The sequence below is a fragment of the Gymnodraco acuticeps genome, unplaced genomic scaffold (assembly GCF_902827175.1).
Source record: "Gymnodraco acuticeps unplaced genomic scaffold, fGymAcu1.1, whole genome shotgun sequence".
In the NCBI taxonomy this organism is placed as follows: Eukaryota; Metazoa; Chordata; class Actinopteri; order Perciformes; family Bathydraconidae; genus Gymnodraco; species Gymnodraco acuticeps.
In genome coordinates, this window is record NW_022989979.1 from 1,140,496 (window position 1) to 1,155,000 (window position 14,505).

At 39.0% G+C, this 14,505-nt stretch overlaps 2 protein-coding genes across 17 annotated transcripts in view; one reads left to right on the forward strand and one right to left on the reverse strand.

Annotated features, from left to right (window-relative positions):
* Positions 1 to 9,403, reverse strand: part of haspin (histone H3 associated protein kinase) — a 29,759-nt gene extending 20,356 nt beyond the window's left edge. Inside the window, exons 1-3 of one of the 4 annotated variants that reach the window (XM_034211691.1) lie at positions 8,872 to 9,391; positions 2,422 to 2,559; positions 2,066 to 2,197 (exon numbers count right to left, since the gene is read on the reverse strand). The gene's annotated coding sequence lies outside the window, so the exon portion shown is untranslated. Of the gene's footprint in view, positions 1 to 2,065; positions 2,198 to 2,421; positions 2,560 to 4,184; positions 4,204 to 8,871 lie in introns of those variants that run through there. The other 3 variants (XM_034211693.1, XM_034211692.1, XM_034211694.1) reach the window with 3 other exon arrangements.
* A 4,610-nt stretch (positions 9,404 to 14,013) lies between these two features.
* apbb2b (amyloid beta (A4) precursor protein-binding, family B, member 2b) overlaps positions 14,014 to 14,505 on the forward strand; it is a 54,577-nt gene continuing 54,085 nt past the window's right edge. For 7 of the 13 annotated variants that reach the window (XM_034211579.1, XM_034211583.1, XM_034211587.1 and 4 more), the window contains exon 1: positions 14,015 to 14,164. The gene's annotated coding sequence lies outside the window, so the exon portion shown is untranslated. Of the gene's footprint in view, positions 14,255 to 14,352 lie in introns of those variants that run through there. The other 6 variants (XM_034211586.1, XM_034211588.1, XM_034211591.1 and 3 more) reach the window with 4 other exon arrangements.

The window sequence follows — 14,505 nt, forward strand, 5'->3', positions numbered from 1 at the left end:
TGTGTGCGCGAGCGTGACACGCATTGCAGACCGCAAGTTAACCGCAAGTTTACCTTGACTTTCTAATGCTTCTAATGCCATTTTTGCCGAGGTTAGATAGATAGATCTTTAATTGTACAGGTACAACGAAATTACAATGAACTCAAGGTGCCAACACGCAACAACAAGACAATATGAAAACAACAAGACAATATAAAAACAACAAGACACTATAAAAACAAGAAATGGGACTTAAATAGACATGATAGGGAATATGTACATAAATAAATAATAATTTATCAAGGCATTGGCTACAGACAAACAGTGCCATTTCTCCCACTAGTTCAAGCCATCATATGTATGTATTGAATGTGTGTGTGTATACAGGGTAGTGTTGTCACGATACCAACATTTTGGTTTCGATACCGATACCAAGTCAAGAATTGCGATTCCGATTCTTTTTCGATACTTTTCTTAAAAAAAGGGAAACAATCTTAAATGTAATTATTGTGCTTTATTTCACACCAGAACCATAACCATAACCCAAACTTTTAAACAATGAAAACAATAAACAAAATAAATGATAAGAATTCGTATTAAATAAAAATTCAGCATCATCTCAAACAACTTTTTTATTTTATAAAATATAATTGTTTTAATATTTTATTAACATGTAATAGTACAGTAATATAAATAATTATTAACAAAATATATATTGCAGATGTTAGCCACATTGGTAAGTTAGCTAAAAAGATAGCCATATTAGACAGTTATCATTGCCATTAATTGCCTCGTTTGTCACAAAATAAATTACACTGGTTTGACTTAGATTTGAGGGCATGGGCTTGAACATGATGTAATTATGTTATCTATCACATTCGCTAACCTGTCTGTCTTTAAATTCTTTAAACAGCTCTGGATGCCGGTTGGCGAGGTGCTTAGCCAAGTTTGATGTGTTGGCTCCCTTGGTTTGCAGGGATCTAAAACATGTCTCACAGACAGGCCTCGTGGTGTCCGTAGGCTTGCCCTCACTGTCAGAGATATAGCTCAAATACTTCCAAATTTCGCTTCTGGTGTCTTTTTTGTCAACAAGCCGAGGCGCAGCGGCAGTTGCACTCCCACTTGCAGCCATGCTTCTCGTTTTCTCACATGCTCTGGCAGCTAGCGCGTGGCCGAGTGCACGAGAGAGGGGAGGGACTTAGAACGTACTTGAGAGGGGCGGGACTGCAGGCACGGCTGCAGTGCAGGGAGTGGAAGCAGAGCGCTGAACACACACGGCTCTTTATTAAAACGGCGCTTTCTCACCGGAGTACTTTTCCCCGTCATTCTTAAAGTACCGATACTAATGAAACGGAGGAATCGTACCGTTTGTAACGGCAGGGTATCGCGGTACCTTTCAAGTATCGGTACACCGTGCAACACTAATACAGGGGTGCCGTTTACCGACAGGCAAGTGCTTGGACCAGAAGGGGGCCCCCAAATAAAGTAGATTAATCCAATCCAACTTTATTTATATAGCACTTTAAAACCTCCAAACCAAAGTGCTGTACAGAGAGATACATACAATATAAAATCACACAGCTCAGCTCACAAAACATTAAATAAATACATTTAAAATGAAAGATACAAACACAAAACAAACCAGAATAAACGTAACAATTTCAAAATAAAAAATAAATAAAAAAAGATTAAGAAGGTCCACAGCAACGAAACGACAACATGAAACACCCTTTAATTTACTGCAACGACATGTCGGGAAACCCCCTCAAGGGGGCCCCATGCATAGCGCCCGAAACTACTTCTTAAATTCAGTTTCGTTTCTCCACTCCGGGGGTGGGGGACTTTACTGGCATTGATCCGGACCATTGACCTTGTATAAAATTCACAAGTGGACCTTTAACAAAAAAGTTTGAGTACCCCTGGTATACATAATTTTCCTACACATTTATTCACTGGTGTCTCTAACCTGCAAGTTGCTCTTTAAATGGAAGGCAATGTCTAAAGTCTTCTCGCAGAAACTGCTCTAGTAACATAAAAAAAAGAACCAGGAGCTCTGATCATGCAGAAAATCCTTGTTTGTACAGACCTGGTTTTCTTGATCTGTTGAGCGGGCCGAGGACACGGAAAAGAGGGTGTGCTGATGTTCTCTTCTTCTTCATTGCTGGTGTCTACCAGACATAACAGGGCTTTTGCCTTGGCAGAACGGAATGTTCTACCACTGACAACAAAAAAGATTAAAACCAACCAATGAGCAAGGGAGGATGAGGAGCAAAAGAAAGCATGTCATGGAAAAAAAACAATAAGACGATCAAACGATGCAAAGAAACTCAAGGATAATATGTCGAATTAACTAATATTTCTTTACAGTTAACTTATGATAAATGTATATCAATGTAAAATATTAATATTACTGCATTGCAAGACTTGTTTTTTTTCACACACCTGGTTGTCTTGCTTTTCAGAGAACGCTGAGGACAGGGGATATTCTCCTCCTTAAAGCTCCTCTCAGTCCGACATTTCTTAGTTTTTTTTTTTGCAGGAATCCGCTCTCTATGAGCAGCAACACTAGTCTTTTTCTCTCTATGACAAGAAAAAACGGATGAACATGTTAGTTGAAACAATAGCCCATGAGTATGAGCCTTGTGTATTTCAGTAGCCAACTTGTTTCTATAAAATGAAATATGCCATGTGTGTTTCTTCGTGTCTACTAACATACTACTCAGATATCAGATAAACATTTTTTAAAAGGATTTCTTAATAATTATACTATAGTATAATACTATACAATACATAATACTTAAATGTTGTAAGTGAGTGACTGAGCTGCACATTTTTAAGTTGTTGTCAATACTCTATGATGGACTGTCACTTAATGAAATGTGTGTACTATAGTTTTGTTTGATTTATAAGCTGACTGATACTATTTGCCATGTGTGGTAAGCAAAGTAATCAACCATTATGATATATTGGTCATGCTAGTGTTAGTCATTAAAGAATAACAGTATTCACAGAGGTGGGAAGTAAGTAACTAAGTAGATGTACTCAATTACTGTACTTAAGTACAATTTGAAGATACTTGTACTTTAGTTTGAGCATTAAAATGTTATGCTACTTTGTAATTCTACTCCATTACAATTCAGAGGTAAATCATGTAATTTTACTCCATTACATGTATGTTGTACCTTTAGTTACATTACAGATTTGGATTAATAATATGAAATATAAATCAACCCTTAAATCAGACTTTAGTTACACCTGGAATACATCTACATGCAGTATAGAAAGTAATTAGCTTAAACTAGCTGCACCTTTATCAGCTTTAATGACACTTTAATGCATCCGTAATTATAATCAAGACATAAAATATATATCATTATAATATGGGCTGATCTGCATAATGAGTACTTTTGGTACTTTAAGCATATTGTTATGCTAATACATTTAGAAATGTTAGTTGAGTAATCTTTGGAATGCAGGACTTAGTATTCTATGGGCATAGATATGTCTCATAATTATTTCTGTGAACATAAAAATAATTTGTGTGTAAATATGTGATTTGTAAATGTAAAACACCACAAATGCATTTAAAAGATTTGCAAACTCACAAATAAATGTGCAAATGTAAAACGGATCTGCAAATACGCTAAATATTTTCACAAATAAAAAAAAGATCTGTGAATATCTCTTTAACATTGACAACTTTCGATCAGGCATTTGTGAATCCATTTTGTATTTGCCGACCAAAACTGCGCTTGCGGATCTCAAATCTCTGCTCGCGGATCTCACATTTCTGCTTGTGGATCGTCTTTTTACACACACGGAATTTTGAGACATATTTTCCGCCGGTCTCGGCTAAAATCTACTCGTGTCACTCGGTTATTTTCGGAAACCACGTGATCACCATCACCATAGATGTGAAGTGCTTTGTAACTTTGACCCGCTTGACTGAATACACAACAAACAATGAAGAGTTTTATCTGGGCTGCTTCGCTGCCAGCTGCTCCCCTCCCCCGGGACCCGAAAGTGGCATATACTTCAACATCAATGCATGTGCTCGATATATGCTGTATTGATCCAATAAACTAACACAAACTAACTGTATCACTATAACATGATGATGGTGATGGTGATGAAGAATGCATCTAACGTTCCGCTGTTCATTATAATAAAAAAACAGAGCATTAAACAAACCATCATGCTCTTACTTTGAAATCATGCGGAAATGTCGTCATCAGCAGGCCATCACGTGGTTTCCGAAAATCACCGAGTGACACGAGTAGATTTTAGCCGAGAGCGGCGGAAAATATGTCTCAAAATTCGAGAGGGGTCTGCCTGCAGAACTCCACTGTCAGGACAGTTCCGGTGCAGACCTCCACTGTCAGGACACCTCCACTGTCAGTACAGGAAGTGACGATTCTGACGAACACGTTTTTTTCCCCGCCCACCGAACCAAAAAACCATCAGACGAGTCGTCTGATGGTTTTTGCAAATCAGTAAGGTAAGGGGCGTGACCTGTTTGCACTATCCAAAACAATGAATGCAGTCTAAATGTATTGTTTCGCAGACAAAACAACATTTATCGATATAATATGTGACCCGCTCTATCGAAATCAGTCGGAAGTCGCAACGGCTCATTTAAAAATAAACGTGGATTTACGTAAAAAACTATTTTTCCGGGGTTCGGGTGTTTTGTTTTTAAACAAACAAAGTCTTGGCTTTCAGAATATGAAACTTTTATTTCCAAAATCACACGATAAATACATTTTTGAAGCTTGTAAGGGACGAAGACAGGCACCTCTCCCTCGCAATCTGCTCTTCCGCAGCGCCGCCCCCCCTCCCTCCGGCTGAAATTATGAATGTAAGAGTATAGTAATCATAGATAACACGGCAGGGTCCGTTACAGTTTGTTTTCATCTGATTTCAATTAAACAAAGTCTTGGCTTTCAGAATATTAAACTTGTTTCGGCAAATTCAGATGATAAATACAACTTTGAAGCTTCGGCATAATTACAAGCGGAGAACGGAGTAACTTGACGTCACAGCAGGCATAACAACAGCCGGTGTTTCTCGTGAGTGTTTTCCCCGGGAAACAAACACAATACACACAAACGCAAAATTACACAAACACACACACACTCGCGAGCTTCCCCATCAAATGAAAATATCTTCCCTCCATAGTATTTTGATCATTTGCTAATAATCAATCAGATCGATGGATTCCAGAGAAGAGAAAACTTTAAAGGCCTTTTTCTCAAAATGATGACTCGGTGACAGTCATTATATAATGTGACATATTTCGCTTAATATTTGGAGTACAAAAACAATCCTGATATCATTAGAAAGCTAGGAATAGCTAAGAGAGGCTGTCAAGCTTTGGGAGGAAAAACCTGACGAATGTGACGAGGATGAGATGGAGGCAATCTTGGAGCCATTCAAGTTTAGGTTTGAACATATGGAAGACATCTTAAACGAGATCAGAGAAAAAAGAGGGTATCTGGCATTCTGCGAATGCATTTCTGTTGTTTGAATAAAAGGCAACAGGAAGTTGGAACACTTTGTCAGTTTTTGTGTGTTTTGCTTTGTTTTGTTTTTCAATGAAGCATTTGATAATTCACCTTGATTATACCATGAACACCACAGAGGAATGTTGGTTTACTTTAAGATAAGCCTTTTATTGTCTCCCGCATCACACCACAAGGGCAATTTAGGAGTCCATCAAGGGGATCTAGCAGAAAAAATAACTACCAAATATGAAAATAATTGACATTTTAATACACAATGGAATCTAAAATGGATATAATTTCTAGCAAATTGTTTAATATGCAGATTCTTAATCCAATAGTGCAGTAAAGGGAGAAATAAAGTATGTAGGAGTGAAGTGAAACAGTCTATTGTAATAGCAAACAGTAATTAGACTATAGAGCTGTAAGTAACATAATTATACATAACATTTTCAGGCTTATGACATAAATAAGAGGCTAATAATTTTAAGAAAATAAATATGGTTTTAACTAACTTCTACTGCCCTCTTAAGTGGTGTCATGCTGACATAGTTAAAATATGTATCATACAAGTAGACAAATCATCTTGTTATATCAAATACCCACAGCTGTCGGTTAATCATATCATCTGTAGTATATCGTCTTTATTTTTATGTTATTATTCAAAGATAAATAAGGAAGTGTGTGTTATATGGCAGAGGTTTCAGCTCCGATTATTACATCAAAGAGGCTTAATGTTTTCTATTATTTGTATTTCACTATAGCTATGTGGACGGTGTCAAGGTCTAATCTTGACCGAATTAATCAGTAGCGGGTGTAACTAAAATACAAGATGTCGTCTTGTATTTTACAAGATATAAATATATACGATTTTATTTCGTATTTGCGTGCATTTCCTGTTTCGGAACTGATATTAACTACAATACAAGGTGTCCCTATATATATATATATATATATATATATATATATGCGGCGGAGGTGGGGAGGTTCCAGCTGGGAACCTCCACCCTGCTGCCAGACCCGTGGGACCCCTGGACGGTGCGTCTTGGTCACGCTTCATATCGGCCGGCCCGGGAAGGAAGAGACACGCAGGGTGGGGGAAGTCCCCCACCCCTACGCAGCAAACCCTCCCGGCCATCGGAGTCGAACCCGCAGTTCGGAGGAACCGACCGTCAGAGCACCGGCACTAGGCCGGGCCGGCGCGGAGGCCCTCCGACAGTGGGTCACGTTTGTCATTCGATCAGTGAGGGGAGAAAAATGCAACAAAAATGGTCAAAATCCGTTAATATATGGATGAGTGGGGGGCGGGCTGGACACAGGCCGTGGGGGGACACCCGAGACCGGGCAATGTCCCCGGTAGAAACCGGGTGAAATAGCCCAAAAAATAATAAAACCGGGGAAAATAGGGGGGAAAGTGAAAAAAAGTGTCAGAAAATAGGCACTCGTGAGGCGGGCAGAGTCCCCTGTCAACTCCCGTTACATTCCTCCATGGTATCTTTTGAGTTTATATATACAGTCTATGCTTTTGAGCGAAAAACTTTTACGAGAACCAGGCTGGGGGGTCAAAAGGGCTTGACCAAGGCGGACCCAAAGTGCACGGTGGGCGGACCATGGATGTATAATAAGAACTGGAGACAGCGTGGGAGGCGGGGCCTCATTCATTCCTATGAGAGCTGCTCATTAGCGCATGATGATAAAATGGCCCAACTTTTGAGAGAGTGAAACGTCACAGATTACCCAGCATGCCTGAGAAGTACCCGTATGTGCACTCATAGAGCATGCCAACTTTAACCAAAATGCTCGTTCACATCAAGCACGTCAATTTGCGTACACGTAACAGCACCGCGCGTTCATGACAGCATGGTAATGGATTGTTGTTATCATGGATTTGATATGAACGAGGCGGCAGTTAGCAGCTAGCGGCTAGCTAGTAATGATGCTAATGTACACATTAATCGTTATGTACTTATATTACGCTGTAACCGGATCTAGTGATATCCAACAGAGCTTCATTTAGCATGAAATAATTATTGCACTGTATATATATATTTATATACAGTGCAATAAGCTTCTTAGTGCAATACGAAGCTACAGGGACGTTAATAATGTCGGTGATATTAACTTTATTTAATACAACATTTACGGTACAAGATTTAATCATACAGCCCATGTAGTATGATAATGAATTACAGCAAACATGTGCAATATATCCATTATTACAGCTCCGTGGGATGGCAGTAAGACGATATGGATCCGTTCTTATTGTGCATCCATGGGTAAAGATAAACGCAACTCACATTGGTTTCTCAAACAGCATCTCTGTAAACTACGTGTATTCACTGAATTTCACTCTGCCTTTAACGGCTCGTTGTAGCTCCAATAGCTCCAGCCCCCACCCTCCCTGTGAGCACAGTGTGCTCTGATTGGTCGGGACACGTAACATGAATGTGCCGGGCGGCGCGGTCCCGTGGGTTAGATGCGCGTTCATAATGCAGAGGGAAATAACTCTCAGAATAACGTTATTAGCACATTTTTACAACTTGAGGAACGAATGTTTTTAATAAGGGCTATACAAACGTTCATACTGGGTAGTTTATTTAGTTTAAAAAAAATTATCCAACGAGTTACAGACCACTCTTTCCCCATGTAAGTCAATGGGAAAAAGTGTTTCCGGGCCTGGCAACCAAACGGAAGTGTAGTACCGCCGTTTGGCCAGCACGAATATTTTCATCTGAGTCCGGCGCACTTCCTGGGGGCTTGGGGCGGACTCATCACCTCCGTGATGAGTCTCCATTGTGATTCGGTGGGCGGGGAAAAAACCGTGTTCGTCAGAATCGTCACTTCCTGTACTGACAGTGGAGGTGTTCTGAGAGTGGAAGTCTGCAGGCAGGCTCCCATGCAAAATTCCGTGTGTGTAAAACTAAAAAGACGATCCACAAGCAGAAATGTGAGATCCACGAGCAGGGATTTGAGATCCGCAAGCGCATTTTTGGTCGGCAAATACAAAATGGATTCACAAATGCCTGATCGAAAGTTGTCAATGTTAAAGAGATAATCACAGATCTTTTTTTTTATTTGTGAAAATATTTAGCGTATTTGCAGATCCGTTTTACACTTGCACATTTATTTGTGAGTTTGCAAATCTTTTAAATGCATTTGTGGATGGTGTTTTACATTTACAAATCACATATTTACACACAAATTATTTTTATGTTCACACAAATAATTATGAGACATATATATGCCCATAGTATTCCTACACTCTGGTAACAGAGTATTCTAGTTTCCTACACTCTGTACTCAAGTACAAGATCTGAGTACTTCTCCCACCTCTGAGTATTTAACTGAATAAAGTTTCTCCATTAGATCGTCGACATGAACATAACGTCACCTGTTCCTCGGAGGTGTTGAGGGTTCCGCGACGAAGCTGTCCCCGTCTGTTGAGCGTGTGCTGTCGAAGTCTCTCTTTCGGTTATCCGGTAAGAGCCAGGTGGACACCATTCGCCTCTGCCCACCGTATGTCTTGATAAAAACTGTCCGTGTTCGATTCATGTTTAAGATTATAGATATTAACGAAACTTAAGTAATATTAACGGGCAAAGCAGTGTTCAAATGCACTAGTCGTTGCCGACCGACCGTTAACTGTAGCAAGCTCGACCTTTTGCAAACTGCTTATTCTATCAAGGCCCAGATACAATTGATCAACAGTGATCGACGAAACTCATAGAAAATACATAAAGTCAGATGTTTCTACCCGTCTCCATGATTAGTTGCAGGTCTTCCTTGAAAAATAGATCATTGATTTTACCTGGAGAAATAAAGGTTTTGAATGGTAGCTATTGTCTATTTTTGTATGTCCTTCATTATTATCCCGAATGTACCCGCTTCTTCTTCAAACTGCCAGTCACCGATGATTGGTCAACAGTCGGTGATGATGTCATCAGAGCGCCACCTGGCGAATTGGAGTAGTTACAACCATAGATGCAACCATCTATGGTTATGATATGATGGATTTTAATAAAGTATTTATTTATTTAAATGTATAATTTTAACAACCATACATTAGAAAGCATAAAAAAACAGAACATTATACATCTATTCTAAAAGGAACAGAAAATGCAGGCAATATGCTCTAAGACGACACAGTAATACATTTTAAACAAGCAAACTGATGACGTAGAAATACATGTCTTAGTTAAAGGCGGGGTAGGTAATTTAGGAGAAACCAGCTTGAGTGCGCTATAATTTGAAAGTACACAACCGGAAAAAATCTGCCTCTTCCTTCAGACTTCCTTACAGAGCCCCTCCTCCAACACACACGAACGCGCACATGACCAATGAGGGCACGAGATACATTTGTGCAATGTGCACAGATGGAAGGCTGACAGGCAGGTAGGCCATCCAGTGATTGCTCGTGCTTTTTACAGCGCTACGGCTTCCACAGAGGAAATTGTTTTATGTATTTATTGTCAAAGCATTTAATATATTCATTGCTATCGGGATGTTAAGCCGGGCATTCCATATAATATAGCAGAACGTATTCAAAAACAGTAAACCAAAGCATCTCTTATGTTTACATTACATGTATGTGAATTGTGAACACATTTTAAGCATTTGTCTGAAGTTGCAACATTTTCTTTATAGAGATGAATTTGCTGTACACTTTAAAGACGGTATAATTATACTTCAATAATAATAATAATGATCAATTATAAAATGAAAACAAAGTGGAAACCACATTTATATTACATTATGTCCTTTCAGGCGTAATAAACAATGCAGTAAATAAGTCTAACCACCAGGTGTCCCCATTTTATTAGACTGGAGGCTACTGCTTAGTCAATGGGCCAGTTATCCTAATAAATCAATGGTGCATCAGAAAAGATACAAAGATAACTTTGACACCATTCTTCATGTTTATTAGCCCCATGAGGTTGTTATGTAAAACTATTTTAGCTTACATAACAGGGTTAAACAATAATCGCAAAGAAGAGCTAGACAAATATAGTCATTTGTTTAAAAGGTATCCTGTCTTAAGCCGAAGTGATTGACAAGTCATTTGACCGCCTTGCAGGGGTAACCAAAGTCACATGGATTTATCCTAAAGACGTCAAATGTCTGTTACAGTTTCAAGACATATTTCAGTCAATGTATTGACCAACAACACATATATTTTGTTATGTGTCGTTTACATGATAGCTGCTTGTGTCTTATTGTGCCCTCCTCGGGCATTTTTGTACATTTTCCCTGACTTTTATTTATTTATTTGGTAATCATTTCAGCTGTGTTACAGCTTTTGGATTTTTGCAAGAAGTCTTCTTTTGAGTAAATTTTTTTTAAAATCCAATGTCGTTTACTCCTATGTGTTGTATTGCATTTTGCACCCTCTGGACACCTTCGTGGCAAAAAACTGCTATTAAATCATCATACATCAATATTTCTTTTTACTTTTTTTTCCATTAATCACTTAAACAACTTCTAACGTGCTCAAAACTACCCAACATTCAATAATTTTCAGGATTTTAACCCTTTAAATGCCTGTTTCATTATTTGAATTATTTCATTTATCTTTAAAAAAAAAAACACAAAAAATGGAATTGCTTCAAAATAATAATTAGTAGGCGGATGGAACTTTGGTGGTTATTAGAGTCTTGGATGTGTCAAAGATTAGCAACAAAATTGATTTGACTGCGTTATTATTGCTTACACAGTATCAGATACTACCGACACCTTTGTGGCAAAAATGTACACGCACCAAACAACTGCTATTAAATCATCATACATCAATATGTTTGTTTTCATGAATCACTTAAACAACTTCTAACATACTCAAAACTACCAAACATTCAATCATTGTCAGGATTTTAACCCTTTAAACGCCTGTTTCATTATTTTAATTATTTAATTTCTCTCAAAAATGCCTCATTGACTTCCATTCAAACCACATTGTTTGATCTCACTGCCATTGCAGTATAAAACCATGCATTTTGTAATGTCAGCATTTCATTTAGAAGAAAAGTAGTGATATTTGATATTTCTACTCTATTCCACCAGATTAAACAATTTTCCCGCTGTAGGCCGATGCATGAAATTCTTACATTTTTGCCAGTTATATTATGGAGCTGTGTGTGTGTGTGTGTGTGTGTGTGTGTGTGTGTGTGTGTGTGTGTGTGTGTGTGTGTGTGTGTGTGTGTGTGTGTGTGTGTGTGTGTGTGTGTGTGTGTGTGTGTGTGTGTGTGTGTGTGTGTGTGTGTGTGTGTGTGTGTGTGTGTGTGTGTGTGAGAATCTGTAAGCATGCACGGATCAGTTCATGTAAAAAAAGGCCATCTTTTGAGGGATGTGTTTGATGTGTCTTTGAAGAGGTGCTTGTTAAAAAACAGCTGTGAGTGTGTTTATGCACCTGGCTGCCAAATATAAACATGCAGTTTGACCAACAACTTATTTCATTAGTGAGCAAAGAAGGAGAAAGACCTGGAGCAAAGAGAAGGAACTAAAATGAAGAAGCATTTCAGTGCAGAAGAGACTTCAGAAGTAATCTTGTAGCCTTCTTCTGCCAGCGAGCTGCAGGACTCATCTGAAGAAGACACAAGGTTCGAGGGGGGGTCTGACACTGAATGCTCTCTGGAGTCCAGCATTTCTTGGAGTTCCTCTGACCCTTCCTCTGAAAGTGGAGAGGACACTGAGGGTCCGGTCCACCATCCACCACCACGGTAGCAGCAGCAGCTGCGGGGGGCTTTCTTCTCACAATCTGTGAGGACACCCTGGATTTCCCCAGCTCCTGGGAGAACAACCTCCGTTGTTCTCTGTCCCCTCACTGTGACACACACACACACACACACACACACACACACACACACACACACACACACACACACACACACACACACACACACACACACACACACACACAGAGAGAGAGAGGGGGAAGAGAGGTGTGTACTGATTGTGCACAGGCCTACAACTAGTTGTTCTATCACCTGAGAGAGCACCAGGTTACATGCTGCAGGACCTGCTGGTCTGTTGCTGGAAATGACACACACACGCGCGCACACAGACATATATACATACACACACACGACTCTCGGGGCCCCCTGGTAGTCACACGGCTCCATAATATAACTGGCAAAAATGTAAGAATTTCATGCAGTGGGAAAATGGTTTAATGTGGTGGAATAGAAATATCAAATATCACTACTTTTCTTCTAAATGAAATGCTGACATTACACAATGCATGGTTTTATACTGCAATGGCAGTGAGATCAAAAAATGTGGTTTGAATGGAAGTCAATGTGGCATTTTTGAGAGAAATTAAATAATTAAAATAATGAAACCGGCATTTAAAGGGTTAAAATCCTGACAATGATTGAATGTTTGGTAGTTTTGAGTATGTTAGAAGTTGTTTAAGTGATTCATGAAAAAAAAAGTAGAAAAAAATATTGATGTATGATGATTTAGCAGTTTTTTGGGGCGTGTACATTTCAGCCACGAAGGTGTCCAGAGGTAGTATCTGATACTGCGTAAACAATAATAACGCAGTCAAATCAATTTTGTTGCTAATCTTTGACATATCCAAGACTCTAATAACCACCAAAGTTCCGTCCGCCTACTAATTATTATATTGAAGCAATTTCATTTTTTGTGTTTTTTTGTCAATAATAATGAAATAATTCAAAGAATGAATCACACAATGCATCATTGAAATTATTCACTTAGGCCTTGCACATGGTTTGTTTGTTTCTTTTCTAGTTTTTATCAATGCTGATCTAACAAAGCATATCCGTTTGAGAAAAAACAAACAAACAATACATGTACGTGTGCAATATCCCTTATGTGCAGACTAAACGCTATTTTAGTTATCCTTTGTCAAGACATTAAAATAGCTGTAAAACGGAATGCTTCCAAACATTGCCATATGTGGTGGCTTTGCTCATATGAAGGTTGATTTGTTATTCATAAACCTATCAACAATACAGCAGACAGAAGTCAGCTTGCTCATAATTATTAGAGAGAGGAAATTGTGTCGTAACAATCCTTACAAGTGAATTATAATGTTTATTTGTCTATATATTTAAATTTAAAAAAACATATCTATCTACATGTTATCTTGATTGCCAGAAAACAGCATTAGCCTATTGATTTGATATAACCTGGTTTAGGTTGAAGTAGACTATTGTTTATTGATTTCTAACCTATCTGCTAGGCTTTTTTCGACTAATATGTGTTTATAATATATATAACTCATCTGAATACTGGTCCTGTTACTTATTATTATGAAATAATAAAGTTGTATATGACTACATTTTAATCACCATCATCCACATATTAGATCATGTTTAAAATGTGTTTTATTGGGGAAAAACCTCCAAAGCATAGAGAAAATATAAACATAGCAATTGGCAAATGTCCTACAAATGCCTATAATTGCCCTTTCTATGTTATAGGCTACGAAATAAAATTCAGTTGCACGACTGTATAAATAAATGACATTACATTAGGCAACAGCAGGCAGTTAAGGGGGTTATCACAGAGGAGCGTTTGCTTCCGGAGCAGCGTCCCCCGGTTCCCCCTGTCGGAAAACAGCGGCATCTGGGAGGGAGGAGAAAAGGAACAAGCCGAGGAAAACGGAGGGGAGGAGAAAACAGACAGGAACGCAGCGAGGAGGACGTGAACTCACCGTAGAGGAGGTGAGTGATGTGGTATGCCGAGAATGTTCGCTTGAATACAGAGAGTTGTGGCCGTTCCCGTCTTCCTCGGCGATACATTTGAGTGGAAACGTGAGTTAACTTTCCATATTCTTGTAGACGACGCATTGCTTTGGCATCTGAGGGCCCGTAGTGTTGCAAATAAGTCGGGTATGGTGGGGGAGAGGAGACCGGGAGGCTGCAGCGGGAGATGAGGCATTTATGCGAGCCAGCGTGTGTTTCTTTTGAGTTTATTGTTGGATATGTTGTTAATTAATATTCCACGTAGTGTCAGGGAATGCAACGGTTGTTTCTGAGAAGAGCCGTTGTCGCGGAGCAACCGT